The sequence below is a fragment of the Hyla sarda genome, unplaced genomic scaffold (genome assembly GCF_029499605.1).
Source record: "Hyla sarda isolate aHylSar1 unplaced genomic scaffold, aHylSar1.hap1 scaffold_582, whole genome shotgun sequence".
Lineage (NCBI taxonomy): Eukaryota > Metazoa > Chordata > Amphibia > Anura > Hylidae > Hyla > Hyla sarda.
Window position 1 is genome coordinate 137140 of NW_026610595.1, and position 9551 is coordinate 146690.

General features: G+C 50.6%; 1 pseudogene; it reads right to left on the reverse strand.

The window, feature by feature from the left end:
* Positions 1-2293: 2293 nt before the first annotated feature.
* LOC130340274 (U2 spliceosomal RNA) lies at positions 2294-2401 on the reverse strand (annotated as a pseudogene).
* Positions 2402-9551: the final 7150 nt, after the last annotated feature.

Consider the following 9551-nt stretch of genomic DNA (forward strand, 5'->3'; position numbering starts at 1 on the left):
CAAACTGACACTACTGTGCGCATCAATGCGTGACGTTTAAATATGTCACGTGACAAGAGTGAGCCAATAGGATGTGATGGAGGCGGACCATCTCATTCTATGGCAAATCTCATTCCACGGCAATGCACCGGGCCAAGAAGTCTTCTTTAACATGGTGCGGCCGGTGCATTGCCATAGAATGAGATGGTCCGCCTCCATCACATCCTATTGGCTCACTCTTGTCACATGACATATTTAAACGTCACACATCGATGCGCACAGCAGTGTCAGTTTGGCTATCACAGGGAGAGGATCTCCTCTCCCTGTGATAGCTGAAGCTGCACGGAGCTCTCATGGCCTCTGTGGCCCGACAGAAGCTCACACATTTACGCAGCTCATACGGCTGACTCATATACATTTACTGTTGATCCACAGCGCTATCGGGATCCCGAAGGCGCTGTCATCAGTGTGCGTCACCGCGAGCGCCCCACGCCCGCAGCTCTACTCCCCGTCCCGTTGACGCTCAGGGAGCGGGGAACAGAAAGTAGAGCATCGGGCGCAGGTTAAGTTATTCGCGTAGTGCTGCACATGCGCAGTACTACTTTACCTGCGCCCGATGCTCTACTTTCTGTTCCCCGCTCCCTGAGCGTTAATGGGACGGGGAGTAGAGCTGCGGGCATGGGGCGCTAGCGGGGACGCACACTGATGACAGCGCCATCGGGCATCGGGATCCCGATAGCGCTGTGGATCAACAGTACATGTAATAATAGAGTAAGTGTATATGAGCCAGCCGTATCAGCTGCGTACATGTGTGAACTTCTGTCGGGCCACAGAGGCCATGAGCGCTCCGTGCAGCTTTAGCTATCACAGGGAGAGGAGATCCTCTCCCTGTGATAGCCAAACTGACACTGCTGTGCGCATCGATGCGTGACGTTTAAATATGTCACGTGACAAGAGTGAGCCAATAGGATGTGATGGAGGCGGACCATCTCATTCTATGGCAAATCTCGTTCTACGGCAATGCACCGGCCATTTGGCAGTCAAGGTGATCGGCCCACCGGGGATTTTCCCGGTATCCCAGTCCAGCCTTGACTCTGGCTGGGTGGCAGTCACCCACCAGTACACACAGCAGACCCTAAACCCATATCATTATTGCTAAGCAGGAAGATGGGAGTCCATTTCACTCTGATGGACCATTTTTAAATGCAATCCATAACCTGGCTTTGGCAGGAACCCTTCTTACTCCTCCTACTTGCATTTGATACTGGGTTTAGGATCTGCATAGGAAACACACACAAGCACACACTTACCTTTGTTGCCTTCTGACGCCTCCTTGGCTGTCCCCAAACGGTATAAAACCATAAGCCACGGGAAGTTGTAAGGATAGAGGACATACCTGCATCCTATTGGACTCACTTGTCTTGGTTAAATCCAGCTTATTTGACAACCTATGGTGCTGCTGCTTCTGCTCATGGAAGTGCTGCTTCTGACAAGGCTGTTCTTTGGTGGTCCTAGGCGACATTACAATCTCCATGGTTACATACACATTTGCAACTCCAACAATACACACATATGCATGTATGTATGTATGTATGTATGTGTATCTATCTATCTCTATATATATTTATCTCTCTCTCTCTCTCTGTATATATATATATATATATATATATATATTTCTTTTAAATATATATATAGAGAGAGATAGAGATGGAAATACTTTTTTAAACATGTTTTCACCTTTTTCTACCTTCTTTTTTTTCTTCTCTCCATGTTTTCCTTCTTTCCTCCTTTTTTCCTATGCTGCTGCTTCTTATTTTTCTTCTTTTTCAGACCCTATCATTGCACTATTGCTTATTCAATACCACCAGCAGATGGAGACACTATATTGCAACATTAGTTGTGAGCAGCAGTTTGTACAAACAAATGCCTCATAGCTGATGTCCTATCCATTATTGCAATGGATGGCTGGCTGGCAACATTTGTTTTTATTATTCCAATACCACAGTACCAATGCATGGTCACTCAACAGCAATGACACCCCCATGTCAATTAACAAGATTCAGCTCCCACTACCTGAAAGACAGCTACCTATCATGTCATGTCCAACCTGCACAGGTGTGCAGGTTGCTGAGCTTATTCAATTAAAGAGGACATTCAGCAGCAGCAGCAGTCCTTTGCCTGGTCGCTCTAACAGGGGCCAGACACAAGCGGCACAACCTATTGTCTTTTGCCTGCAGTAAGGGCCCACTGGACTAGCCAGCAAGCAGCTGCAGCAGCAAATAAACAGGTAATCTTTCTTTCCAACACTGAAACCTGGTGGTGCACTTAATATATGCTACCAGATAGGGGACATATCAGATATTAAACTGATAAAAACAGACACCACATTTGATCTCAGCCAAAAAGAAGGACGAGAAGTGATAACTGTCAAAGGGGAGGAACCCCTTCACATGCACCATCACTACTTGTAGGAAGGGAGGCTGGCTGGCAGCCTCCCATACACACCCTGGCTGGGTGGCAGTCACCCACCAGTACACACAGCAGACCCTAAACCCATATCATTATCATTATTGCTAAGCAGGAAGATGGGAGTCCATTTCACTCTGATGGACCATTTTTAAATGCAATCCATAACCTGGCTTTGGCAGGAACCTTTCTTTCGCCTCCTACTTGCATGTGATACTGGGTTTAGGATCTGCATAGGAAACACACACACACACACACACAAGCACACACTTACATGTGTTGCCTGCTGACTCCTCCTTGGCTGTCCCCAAACGGTATAAAACCAACAGCCACGGGAAGCTGTAAGGATAGAGGACATACCTGCATCCTATTGGACTCACTTGTCTTGGTTAAATCCAGCTTATTTGACAACCTATGGTGCTGCTGCTTCTACTCATGGAAGTGCGGCTTCTGACAAGGCTGTTCTTTGGTGGGCCTAGGCGACATCACAATCTCCATGGTTACATACACAACAAAGGTCAGATGTTGTTTACACCTGGCCATGCCAGTGGTATTGAGTAGCATATCCCAGTGCTAAGGGTCCTGGGTGCAACAATCTTTCAATGGGGAATAGCCGAGCTGAGTTTGTCAAGTGCACCCATGTTTGCAACTCCAGCAATACACACATATTGTTACGCCGAGCGCTCCGGGTCCCCGCTCCTCCCCGGAGCGCTCGCAACATCCTCGCAATTGCAGCGCCCCGGTCAGACCTGCTGACCGGGTGCGCTGCGATACCTCTCCCAGCCGGGATGCGATTCGCGATGCGGGAGGCGCCCGCTCGCGATGCGCACCCCGGCTCCCGTACCTGACTCGCTCTCCGTCGGTCTTGTCCCGGCGCGCACGGCCCCGCTCCTTAGGGCGCGCGCGCCGGGTCTCTGCGATTTAAAGGGCCACTGCGCCACTGATTGGCGCAGTTGGCTTAATTAGTGTGTTCACCTGTGCACTCCCTATTTATACCTCACTTCCCCTGCACTCCCTCGCCGGATCTTGTTGCCATTGTGCCAGTGAAAGCGTTTCCTTGTGTGTTCCTAGCCTGTGTTCCAGACCTCCTGCCGTTGCCCCTGACTACGATCCTTGCTGCCTGCCCCGACCTTCTGCTACGTCCGACCTTGCTCTTGTCTACTCCCTTGTACCGCGCCTATCTTCAGCAGTCAGAGAGGTTGAGCCGTTGCTGGTGGATACGACCTGGTTGCTACCGCCGCTGCAAGACCATCCCGCTTTGCGGCGGGCTCTGGTGAATACCAGTAGCAACTTAGAACCGGTCCACCAGCACGGTCCACGCCAATCCCTCTCTGGCACAGAGGATCCACCTCCTGCCAGCCGAATCGTGACAGTAGATCCGGCCATGGATCCCGCTGAAGTTCCACTGCCAGTTGTCGCCGACCTCACCACTGTGGTCGCCCAGCAGTCGCAACAGATAGCGCAACAAGGCCACCAGCTGTCTCAACTGACCGTGATGCTACAGCAGCTACTACCACAGCTTCAGCAATCATCTCCTCCGCCAGCTCCTGCACCTCCTCCGCAGCGAGTGGCCGCTTCCGGCCTACGACTATCCTTGCCGGATAAATTTGATGGGGACTCTAAGTTTTGCCGTGGCTTTCTTTCGCAATGTTCCCTGCACTTGGAGATGATGTCGGACCAGTTTCCTACTGAAAGGTCTAAGGTGGCTTTCGTAGTCAGCCTTCTGTCTGGGAAAGCTCTGTCATGGGCCACACCGCTCTGGGACCGCAATGACCCCGTCACTGCCTCTGTACACTCCTTCTTCACGGAGATTCGAAGTGTCTTTGAGGAACCTGCCCGAGCCTCTTCTGCTGAGACTGCCCTGCTGAACCTGGTCCAGGGTAATTCTTCTGTTGGCGAGTACGCCATCCAATTCCGTACCCTTGCCTCCGAATTATCCTGGAATAATGAGGCCCTCTGCGCGACCTTTAAAAAAGGCCTATCCAGCAACATTAAAGATGTTCTGGCCGCACGAGAAATTCCTGCTAACCTGCATGAACTTATTCATCTGGCCACCCGCATTGACATGCGTTTTTCTGAAAGGCGTCAGGAGCTCCGCCAGGATATGGACTTTGTTCGCACAAGGCGTTTTTTCTCCCCGGCTCCTCTCTCCTCTGGTCCTCTGCAATCCGTTCCTGTGCCTCCCGCCGTGGAGGCTATGCAAGTTGACCGGTCTCGCTTGACACCTCAAGAGTGGACACGACGCCGCATGGAGAATCTGTGCCTGTACTGTGCCGGTACCGAACACTTCCTGAAGGATTGTCCTATCCGTCCTCCCCGCCTGGAAAGACGTACGCTGACTCCGCACAAAGGTGAGACAGTTCTTGATGTCAACTCTGCTTCTCCACGCCTTACTGTGCCTGTGCGGATATCTTCCTCTACCTTCTCCTTCTCTACTATGGCCTTCTTGGATTCCGGATCTGCAGGAAATTTTATTTTGGCCTCTCTCATCAACAGGTTCAACATCCCGGTGACCAGTCTCGCCAGACCCCTCTACATCAATTGTGTTAACAATGAAAGATTGGACTGTACCGTGCGTTACCGCACGGAACCCCTCCTAATGTGCATCGGACCTCATCACGAAAAAATTTAGTTTTTGGTCCTCTCCAATTGCACTTCCGAAATTCTTCTTGGATTACTTTGGCTTCAACGCCATTCCCCAACCCTTGATTGGTCCACAGGAGAAATCAAGAGCTGGGGTACTTCTTGTTTCAAAGACTGTCTTAAACCGGTTCCCAGTACTCCCTGCCGTGACCCTGTGGTTCCCCCTGTAACCGGTCTTCCTAAGGCTTATATGGACTATGCTGACGTGTTTTGCAAAAAGCAAGCTGAGACTTTACCTCCTCACAGGCCTTATGACTGTCCTATTGACCTCCTCCCGGGTACTACTCCACCCCGGGGCAGAATTTATCCTCTGTCCGCTCCAGAGACTCTTGCTATGTCTGAATACATCCAGGAAAATTTAAAAAAGGGGTTTATCCGCAAATCCTCCTCTCCTGCCGGAGCTGGATTTTTTTTTTGTGTCCAAAAAAGATGGCTCCCTACGTCCTTGCATTGATTACCGCGGACTTAATAAAATCACGGTAAAGAACCGCTACCCCCTACCTCTTATCTCAGAACTCTTTGATCGCCTTCAAGGTGCCCACATCTTTACCAAACTGGACTTAAGAGGTGCTTATAATCTCATCCGCATCAGGGAGGGGGACGAATGGAAAACTGCATTTAACACCAGAGATGGACACTTTGAGTATCTGGTCATGCCCTTTGGCCTGTGCAACGCCCCTGCCGTCTTCCAAGACTTTGTTAATGACATTTTTCGTGATCTCTTATATTCCTGTGTTGTTGTTTATCTGGACGATATTCTGATTTTTTCTGCCAACTTAGAAGAACACCGCCAGCATGTCCGCATGGTTCTTCAGAGACTTCGAGACAATCAACTTTATGCCAAAATGGAGAAATGTCTGTTTGAATGTCAATCTCTTCCTTTCCTAGGATACTTGGTCTCTGGCCAGGGATTACAAATGGACCCAGATAAACTCTCTGCCGTCTTAGATTGGCCACGCCCCTCCGGACTCCGTGCTATCCAACGTTTTTTGGGGTTCGCCAATTATTACAGACAATTTATTCCACACTTTTCCACTATTGTGGCTCCTATCGTGGCTTTAACCAAGAAAAATGCCAATCCCAAGTCCTGGTCTCCCCAAGCGGAAGACGCATTTAAACGGCTCAAGTCTGCCTTTTCTTCTGCTCCCGTGCTCTCCAGACCTGACCCATCTAAACCCTTCCTATTGGAGGTAGATGCCTCCTCAGTGGGAGCTGGAGCGGTCCTTCTACAAAAAAATTCTTCCGGGCATGCTGTTACTTGTGGGTTTTTTTCTAGGACCTTCTCTCCGGCGGAGAGAAACTACTCCATCGGGGATCGAGAACTACTGGCCATTAAATTGGCGCTTGAGGAATGGAGGCATCTGCTGGAGGGATCAAAATTTCCAGTTATCATTTACACCGATCACAAGAATCTCTCCTATCTCCAGTCTGCCCAACGGCTGAACCCTCACCAGGCCAGGTGGTCGTTGTTCTTTGCCCGTTTTAACTTTGAAATTCATTTTCGCCCTGCCGACAAGAACATTAGGGCCGATGCCCTCTCTCGTTCCTCGGATGCCTCGGAAGTAGAGGTCTCTCCGCAACACATCATTACTCCTGACTGTCTGATCTCCACTTCTCCAGCCTCCATCAGGCAAACTCCTCCAGGGAAGACCTTAGTTTCTCCACGCCAACGTCTCGGGATTCTCAAATGGGGACACTCCTCCCACCTCGCAGGCCATGCGGGCATCAAAAAGTCCTTGCAACTCATCTCTCGTTTCTATTGGTGGCCGACTCTGGAGACGGATGTTGTTGATTTTGTGCGGGCCTGTACTGTCTGTGCCCGGGATAAGACTCATCGCCAGAAGCCTGCTGGTCTCCTTCATCCTCTGCCTGTCCCCGAACAGCCTTGGTCACTGATTGGTATGGACTTTATTACAGACTTACCCCCATCCCGTGGCAACACTGTTGTTTGGGTGGTCGTTGATCGATTTTCCAAGATGGCACATTTTATTCCTCTTCCTGGTCTTCCTTCAGCGCCTCAGTTGGCAAAAAATTTTTTGTACACATTTTTCGTCTTCACGGTTTGCCCACGCAGATCGTCTCGGATAGAGGCGTCCAATTCGTGTCTAAATTCTGGAGGGCCCTCTGTAAACAGCTCAAGATTAAATTAAACTTCTCTTCTTCTTATCATCCCCAATCCAATGGGCAAGTAGAAAGAATTAACCAGGTCCTGGGTGACTATTTACGGCATTTTGTTTCCTCCCGCCAGGATGACTGGGCAGACCTTCTACCATGGGCCGAATTCTCATACAACTTCAGAGTCTCTGAATCTTCTGCTAAGTCCCCATTTTTTGTGGTGTACGGCCGTCACCCTCTTCCCCCCCTCCCTACTCCCTTGCCCTCTGGTTTGCCCGCTGTGGATGAAGTGACTCGTGATCTTTCCACCATATGGAAAGAGACCCAAAATTCTCTTTTACAGGCTTCATTCCGCATGAAAAGGTTTGCCGATAAGTAAAGAAGAACTCCCCCCATTTTTGCTCCCGGAGACAAGGTATGGCTCTCCGCTAAATATGTCCGCTTTCGTGTCCCCAGTTACAAACTGGGACCACGCTATCTTGGTCCTTTCAAAGTCTTGTGCCAGATTAATCCTGTCTCTTACAAACTCCTTCTTCCTCCTTCTCTTCGTATTCCCAATGCCTTCCATGTCTCTCTCCTTAAACCACTCATCATCAACCGTTTCTCTCCCAAACTTGTTTCTCCCACTCCTGTTTCCGGTTCTTCTGACGTCTTCTCCGTGAAGGAGATACTGGCCTCCAAGACGGTCAGAGGGAAAAAAATTTTTTGGGTGGATTGGGAAGGCTGTGGTCCAGAAGAGAGATCCTGGGAACCTGAGGACAACATCCTAGACAAAAGTCTGGTCCTCAGGTTCTCAGGCTCCAAGAAGAGGGGGAGACCCAAGGGGGGGTACTGTTACGTCGAGCGCTCCGGGTCCCCGCTCCTCCCCGGAGCGCTCGCAACATCCTCGCAATTGCAGCGCCCCGGTCAGACCTGCTGACCGGGTGTGCTGCGATACCTCTCCCAGCCGGGATGCGATTCGCGATGCGGGAGGCGCCCGCTCGCGATGCGCACCCCGGCTCCCGTACCTGATTCGCTCTCCGTCGGTCTTGTCCCGGCGCGCGCGGCCCCGCTCCTTAGGGCGCGCGTGCGCCGGGTCTCTGCGATTTAAAGGGCCACTGCGCCACTGATTGGCGCAGTTGGCTTAATTAGTGTGTTCACCTGTGCACTCCCTATTTATACCTCACTTCCCCTGCACTCCCTCGCCGGATCTTGTTGCCTTTGTGCCAGTGAAAGCGTTTCCTTGTGTGTTCCTAGCCTGTGTTCCAGACCTCCTGCCGTTGCCCCTGACTACGATCCTTGCTGCCTGCCCCGACCTTCTGCTACGTCCGACCTTGCTCTTGTCTACTCCCTTGTACCGCGCCTATCTTCAGCAGTCAGAGAGGTTGAGCCGTTGCTGGTGGATACGACCTGGTTGCTACCGCCGCTGCAAGACCATCCCGCTTTGCGGCGGGCTCTGGTGAATACCAGTAGCAACTTAGAACCGGTCCACCAGCACGGTCCACGCCAATCCCTCTCTGGCACAGAGGATCCACCTCCTGCCAGCCGAATCGTGACACATATGTGTATCTATCTATCTCTCTCTCTCTTTGTCTCTCTCTCTCTCTCTCTCTCTCTCTCTCTCTATATATATATATATATATATATATAGATATTGTGATGATTCCTCCTTGGGGATTAGCTCTGGGATCGTCCTGGTCACTTGCCACGTGACACGTTCCTCACAATAACACCAGAGACCACAGTTCCGCATACAAGTCTGGCTCCTCGCCAGATTTATTTCCACAGGTTGCAGGTAAAACAAAACATAGACAGGAACAAAATAAAGTCCTAGACAGTCTGGTCACTGACTACACATGTCAGCATGCCCTGACTACGAACTGGTGAGCTTCCCTCAGCCAGTTAAACATGTGTCTCCTGCAACCTGTTACTCACAGTTCACACCACTTCTTGGACCACTCGTAGCGCCTTCTACGTGTTACCTAAACAGGGTCTGTGTGTCTCCCCCTCTAACAGCCAGCATACTGTTTCCAAGGGAGAGCCCCAACTATTCTGATTCCTTTTCTTTTACACACACTTCCCCTTCCTGATACCTCATTAATCAGTCCACAGGTGGAGCATGCTCCAGAGTTAGCGAGGGAAATACAGCCTTTCCCTTGCCACACTGCCACAAATCCCCCCCCCCTCCCCTCTGCTCAGACCACCGGGAAGGAGCTCTTTTATTCAAAAGGCAGAGTCCAACTTCCTTTTCTTTTCCTTGGTCAACTTTTGTCCCTCAGTCTCTGAAGTCCTTGACTTTTTTTTTCCGGATTTTTACCAGCCACCAATTGCAAGTCTCTCGGTCACACCTCTCCAGTACTAGGTTCTTC